The sequence below is a fragment of the Meriones unguiculatus genome, chromosome 10 (assembly GCF_030254825.1).
Source record: "Meriones unguiculatus strain TT.TT164.6M chromosome 10, Bangor_MerUng_6.1, whole genome shotgun sequence".
Lineage (NCBI taxonomy): Eukaryota > Metazoa > Chordata > Mammalia > Rodentia > Muridae > Meriones > Meriones unguiculatus.
In genome coordinates, this window is record NC_083358.1 from 90049598 (window position 1) to 90056525 (window position 6928).

General features: G+C 42.2%; 1 long non-coding RNA gene across 2 annotated transcripts; it reads left to right on the forward strand.

Annotated features, from left to right (window-relative positions):
- The first annotated feature begins 261 nt into the window (after nucleotides 1–261).
- On the forward strand, nucleotides 262–6655 carry LOC132656921 (uncharacterized). Of its 2 annotated transcripts, XR_009594735.1 has the most exons (3): nucleotides 262–392; nucleotides 2379–2520; nucleotides 4737–6655. It is a non-coding gene; the product is annotated as an uncharacterized LOC132656921 (long non-coding RNA). The 2 variants fall into 2 exon arrangements; XR_009594734.1 differs by lacking the exon at nucleotides 2379–2520.
- The last annotated feature ends 273 nt before the right edge of the window (nucleotides 6656–6928 follow it).

A 6928-nucleotide genomic window follows, 5' to 3' on the forward strand; every position in this document is an offset into this window, starting at 1 on the left:
CTCCCCCCCACCCCATTTTCCCTACACTTTCCTGTCCTGTCCTGTTTTCCTTACTCTGTCCATCATGGTTATCTACTCCAACCAAAACCAGACCCATCTCCCTAGATGTTGTCAAATTCAAGTCGTAGTAGCCAGAAATGAGGGAGGGACTGAGCTGACAGAAAAACAAACCTGAAAGCAAGCATCTACTGGGTTGTGTCCATTCTTCCCTGAGGGCAGGGATGGTGTCCCTCTTGCCTATTGCTCAATTTGCTGTGCCTGGCACACAGGAAACAGAAACACAGCCTGAAGTGAAAGTGTGCAGTTGACAAGGAAGCTGTAGGGTCAGTCTGTTATTCATTCCAAGAGTTGAGAGATGGTGATGGAAGCCATAAAGGAAGAACAAACAAAAGGTAAAAAGCTAATCACCTTTCTATTTTTCTTGTGTTTACTAAGGTTAGAGTAGAAAGGTTCCTAATAAAAAGCAGAAATCCTTGCCTCATCCCTCCTCATAGTCAGTCCCTGTCCCAGACACCATTATTTGTGGCTTCTCTATTTTTAATACTTCATTTTTTATTGTTTTTTGTTTTTGTTTTTGTTTTTTTGTTGAGACAGGGTTTCTCTGTGTAACAGCTCTGGCTGTCCTGGAACTTGCTGGATCAGCTGGTCTCAAACTCACAGAGATCCACCAGCCTCTGCCTCCGAGTGCTGGGATTAAAGGTGTACACTACCAAACCCAAATATTTTTAATACTTCTAGTAGCTAACTCATTTTAAACAGTATGTTATAGTGTTGTCCTTCATTAATGAATTTAAGATATAACCATTACCATCCTTCTAATAAATGTGAAACTTTTATCTGGGAATTCAGTGAGGTATTAGCTATAAGAACAGACATCACTGCTGTGGCTGACGGGCTCCGGTTCCTTCAGGGAAGGCGAAGCAACATGAGGACAGTAGTTTGGTATCTTCTTAAATATCCCCTATACCTACTAGTGACTTCCCGGCGTCACACTGGCTTGTTGCGTCTGTTTACTGACTGGATCAATGAAAAGCTCCTGTTGATAAAGTGAACCAGAAGCTGCTGTGTCAGGAAAAGATGGTGATTAATGACTGATCCAAAAATCGAATAAACAACCGCTTTCAAGGTTGATCGGCCAAGTCTTCCTGCCAAAACTTGAGGTTGCCAAGCTGTTCCAAGAGTGGGTTAGCCTATGCACTTTGTAAAAGAAATTGTCCCATTTCTAGGTAAGAGGTAAGTCAATGTAAGCTCAACACTCCTGTTCAGAAGCAGCTTAGAGTAATATAAATTATAGTGGGAGCATTATTACTGATTATTTACCCTAACTGATCTTTCCAAAGGACTGCTAGAAACATTCTATTCTCGACAACTATTTTAAAATACTAATTTCAGTAGCGAGGCTGGTGTCAGATGCCCATAATTCCAGTACTCAGGAGGATGAAACAGGAGGATTATGAGTTCTAGGCCAGCCTGGGCTACACAGGAAAACCTAGCTGTGTAACAAAAATACTTTAATTCAAGTCTCTGGGTTGGACCTAACATATAACAGGCCTGCTAGTGCCTACTTTAGAAAGGGAATGTGGGTGTTTTTTTGTTTTTGTTTTTACCAGCCTGATCTTTGTCTCTGTTTTCAGTTGCAGTAAACTGGCATTTACATTGACTAGGAAACCCAAACCCAAACCTATTTATTTGCTTTCTCCTTCCCTCCCAGCATGTCCCTTAATACCCAGCAGAGAGCTGGTTGACCATGTCACTCTAAGTGCTACATAAACAGTGAGAATGGAAATGTCTACAGAGCCTCATCACATTTTCTTCCAACTGTTTTGTCTCTGTAGCAGATGACTACTGTACCGCAGGGGCTTGAACCTGCTGCGTGGAGGGCGAGTGTGCTCTGTGAACGGTTCCTGTGCTTGCCTTTCCTTGACGTCTGTCTACTATCGTAACCCCCTGTAATTTTGTCCACGAAAGCAGCCCCTTCCCCTTCTCTAAGGTTTTTGTGATAGATTCCCTACTTGACCCCCAGGTTGCATCAACAGCCTCTCCACCATGTGCCACCGGAGTGGCCTTTCAAAAGCCCAAATCCTAGATTTCTTAACTCTATCCTGGTTATTAGAGGCTCCTTCCACAGCCTACGATGCTCAGATGCCTTCTGTTTGTTCTCTCCCGGTGCCTCCTGCCTTAGAACCCGATTGACTTAAGTATCATCTGCCCTGGTTTTTCCACTTGCCATATGACCTGTAATCTCAGTAAGTTTAACAGTAGACCGCTTGGCAAGCTACACGAATGAGGTGCTATTTGCTAGAGTGGCTGTGACATAGCACCAAGAGGTAGATGAAAAAAAACCAAAAACATAAAAATGTATTTTCTCACATTTCCAGAGACCAGAAACTTCTGCTTTTCTCCGAGGCTTCCTTCTTGGGATTGCAGACAACCTAGCCACGTTCTTGTCATATCCTCAACTTACCTTCTCTGTGAGCATGAGTAGCCCTGCTGTTCCTTCCTCTTCCTAGAGGGGCAATGGTAAGACTGGATTAAGGCCCCACCCTATTGGTCTGATTTTAAATTAACTTTTGAAAATATTTTTATTTACATATTTATTCTCCCTGTGCATATGTATACATGTATATGCTGGTGTGTGGGTATGGAGTTCAAGAACAACTGGCAGGGGTTGGTTTGGCCTTCTGTGACATGGGTTCCCATTACTGAACTCTGGTCATGAGGCTTGGCAGTGAGTCCCTGTACCTTCTGGGCCACATCAGTACCCCTGGTTCAGTTTTAATGGTGTTTTTTTCCAAGTTCAGTGACATTCTGAAGTGCTGGTGGTCAGGCCTCCAACATTTTAATTTTGTGGCAGCACAATACAGTCCACAACACTCAGCTTAGGAAACAAATTGCATGAAGTCACACTGCTCTTCTCCATACTACTGTTCTACTTTACGAAACTGGGGTATTGAGGCCGAGGAGTAAGACAGTGCAAATGTAAGCTGGATCTGCTAAAAATGCAAACAGTATACAAGAAGCAAAGTTTTGTTCAAGGAAGAGTGGATGATTGCTTTATTCTTTGTACAAAATCTTCATTAGTTCTGTGATTATGTGCATTCCAGACATTCATTTGAGAGAAAATGGAGCACTAGACTTTACTTTTTCTTTCCTCACACACATAGTTCAAGCTGACCTTGAACTTTGGCCTTGCACTCCTGAAATTACAGGCACATTTTATGATGGCTTGCTAAACACTGGGTTTGACTCTTTAAAACCATTGAGGCTCATGGTGGTGGCACATGCCTTTAATCCCAGGACTTGGGAAGAGGAGTCAGGAGGATCTCTGTGAATATAAGACCAGCCTGGCCTACGTATTGGGTTCGAGGACAGCTAGCGTTACCTGTCTTGTCTTGGGGGGTAAAAATTAAAAAAAAAAAAATACAGAGAAAAACCATTGTGTAAATTAGGTGTGTTGGCTCATACCCATAATCCCAGCACTTGGGAATCTGAGACACAATCACCACAAATTCCAGACCAGCTTGAGCTACTTAGTGAATACCAAGCCAGCCTGGTTTGGGGAACCTCTCTTATACCAACACACAAACAGAATACCTATGTACGTCTGTAAGTTTTATGGGGTTTACTGTATCAAATGCAACTTAAGTAGGTATTGGGGATGGAGCATAGTGAAGAATGCCTGCAGTATCTCTTTCAGAGAGTAGGGTAGGAGTAAGAAAGAAAAAATAATAGTAAAAAGTCTAAAACACTTTTGGTGGAAATGATAATTGTGAAGAGAGACAATTGGAAGACATTTATTGTAGAAGCATTTCAAACTAGCTTACTGATTGGAACTTTCTTTGCACAATACATATATTTTAAAACAAATTGTGAAAGATGTCTATGTGTTTCCTAAAAATCACTTTCACTGTTCGTGTGACTGGGAAGTTTGGGAAGTCCCATCTAGGGTAACACAAACTCCTGGGAAGATTGGGGTCCTCTCTCAGGTTCTTAGTCTCATTAATAAAATAATTTAAGAATGGACTCAAAAGAAAGTGTAAAGAAAATTTTATTAAAATTTAAAGTAAAATCCCTAGACAGGCAAGATGTAAATTTCAGCAGCTACCAAGAGAAAGAGGATGGAAAAAAGGAGAAAATGATATCCTTTGAGTGAAGCTGGAATATTGTTTAGGAAAGGAATAGAAAGAAGAAAAGCAAAAGGTCTACTTAATTCAGAAAAGTGAGCAGACTTCATGAAAATGCATGGCTGCAGTTCAGTTTGTGACTTCAGGAGGACTTCCCAGGACTCTCTGGGAAGAAGATTTACATTATCTCATTAAAGGGATAATTATTCCTCCTCTCTACTTAGTTTCAAGACTTACTGAATTATTTCATGTGACAGCTGGGCACAGCGGCATTTCCATCATTTGAGAAACACAGGCAGATGGATTTCTGTGAGTTTCAGGTCAGCCTGGTTTACATGTGAGACTATGTTTCAAGAAGAGTCAGGGAGGAGGTTGAGGGGCTGGTGTGAAACCCAAGAATAAGGCCACTATTACAATCTTGAGTCAAATTTGAAGCAAGGTTTAATTAAGCACTGGCCCGGATGATGGACTCTGGCCAGGGGCATTCTGGGGTCCCCAGAAAATGGCCACGAGCCACATTTTGCAGAGGCTTATAAAGGCAGAACCATAAGACTACCATATTTCCTATCATATATAGGGGCAATGATACATCCTGATGTACTTTCTGTCTAGGTGCCTCCTACCTACGAGCGATCAAGCACATCCTTGCAGTTGGGTCAAACAAACTTGTTTAGAGGAGAGAAAATATGTGGCTCGTTACCTTACATAAACAACAGCCTTCAGCGTGTCAGGGACTATCTGTCCTTGGACAATGGGCTTACCAGTTAAAGGTATTTTTGTTCTTTGGATCTCTTAGGCTCTGTAATTAACACTTAAAACATAACTTTGGCTCTCATGCTGGAGAGATGGCTCAGCATTTAAGAGCACTTCACGTTGGCTCATAGCACCCATGACCTCCTATAACTCCAGTTCCAGGAGATCTGAAGATTTCTGGCCTCCATGGATACATGCCCTTACATGGTGCACATAAACACAATGACTGTATGGAAAGAGGTAGAAATGAAGAAGTCCAGTGGCTCCCAAGTCAATTTGGGGAATTATTATGAACTGCAGGCTTAAATGGAGAAAGATTGAGCCAAGAAGCAAAAAGTGTGTGACATTAAGTAGTCCTGCTCTAGGACATGGCCTCCACCATCGTTGTCTCAGCTCTGGTCCAGGAAGGTGGAGCAAAGAAGCCCTTATTGCTGGAAGGGATAAGGTGGTCCTCAGGAATGAGCGCTTCTGCTCCAGACTGCAGCCTCACCTTCATGAGTAATCACCCTGGGGGCGGGATGAAGAGCCTTTGTCTCGCCAAGTTTTATTGTTCCTGGAATGCAAAGCAACTAAAACAGTGATGTTGAGGATAATGCCAAGGACTTGCTTCCGTGACTCCAGCCCCAGGAAAGGAGACAGACACGGACTGAAGGCGTGGATGGCAGTCTTTGAGCATGCTCTTCGCTTGTGGACCTACATGAGGAGTCAGTACTGCATAGCAAAGCTACTGGCTAGCGCCCGTTTCCCTTGTCTTAAGCACATGTGATTAAGCGTAAGATCTTTCTGCAGGGAGCAGATGCTTTTCTCAGTCTACTACACTCTTATTGAGTTTTATTTTACATGTATGAATTTGTTTCGTGCTTGTAAAAATGTATTCAGGAATACATGGGTGCATGTGTGTGCATCTGCACACGTACATACGTGTACAGAAGCCCAAGGTCAACCTCAGGTGTTTTCTTTAGTAACTCACCAACTTGCTTTTTTAGACAGCCTGTCATTTTATCTAGAGCTTGCCAATTAAGCCAGGATGGCTGGCCCCGGAGTCCCAGGGATGCCCCCTGTCTCTACCTCTGTCACCAGCAATACAAGCGTGAATATACTTGGCTTTTTTTTTTTTTTAACATGGATCCTGTGGATAAAATGCAGGCCTTCATACTTGTACAACAAGCATTTTACCAACTAAGCCCTCCCCCTGGCCCCTGTTAGCAAATTAAAGACATTTATTCTTGTCACTAGTTGTCATAACAAGCAATATAATTTGGATTTCCTTTAAAATCAGTACTTACGGAACAACAATTGCTTTAGTCTGAGTCTGCTGAACTAAGGGCTCAGATTCTCAATTCAGAAGTTCAAGGGGTCAAATTGTGCTTCTTCCTCTGCCTTGGCAAGGTGGGCCATACTCTCACTATCTTGACTGTGTGGACTCCACCTCCGTGTCACTAAGACCCTATTTCTGGTTTTGGCAAGGTGGCACAGAAGGTCTGGGACCTTATATCCACAGAGCATCTTAGCTAGGTTTCCTGCTCCATGGCCTCCCTTGATTCCTGTCATTTTTGTTCTGAGCCCCTGCTTCCAGCCTTCTCTTCTGAGAAAGAGCTGTCTACCTATTATCTTTTAAATGAATTTCGTTTTTGTTGCTTTAAGGAGTAGCCTTCCTTGGTACCACTTTCCTTTTCTTCAAATGATCTTTTAAATGATTGACTGTAGCCTGGGGGGTCTCATAATTATGTATCATTAACTGTGCATAAAAAATAAATCACAGTAACAGAGTAAGCATTTATTAATCTAGACTCTTAACCCCACGTACAGCTAGAGCCCAGCCAATGACAAATGGTTCCCTAATGACAGTTGCGAGAGGCTCACATTGTCTTTTGATCATCAAGGAATGATTTATGTTTTGTTTGGGTAGTGTGTGTGTGTGTGTGTGTGTGTGTGTGTTTTAAATTGATAGTACCAAATGTAGGTTTAACCCTCAAAGAACCCAAATATTGGATGGACCACAAAATAAATAGAAATGTATTTAGATGTCTATTGTATTTGCCCAAGATAAA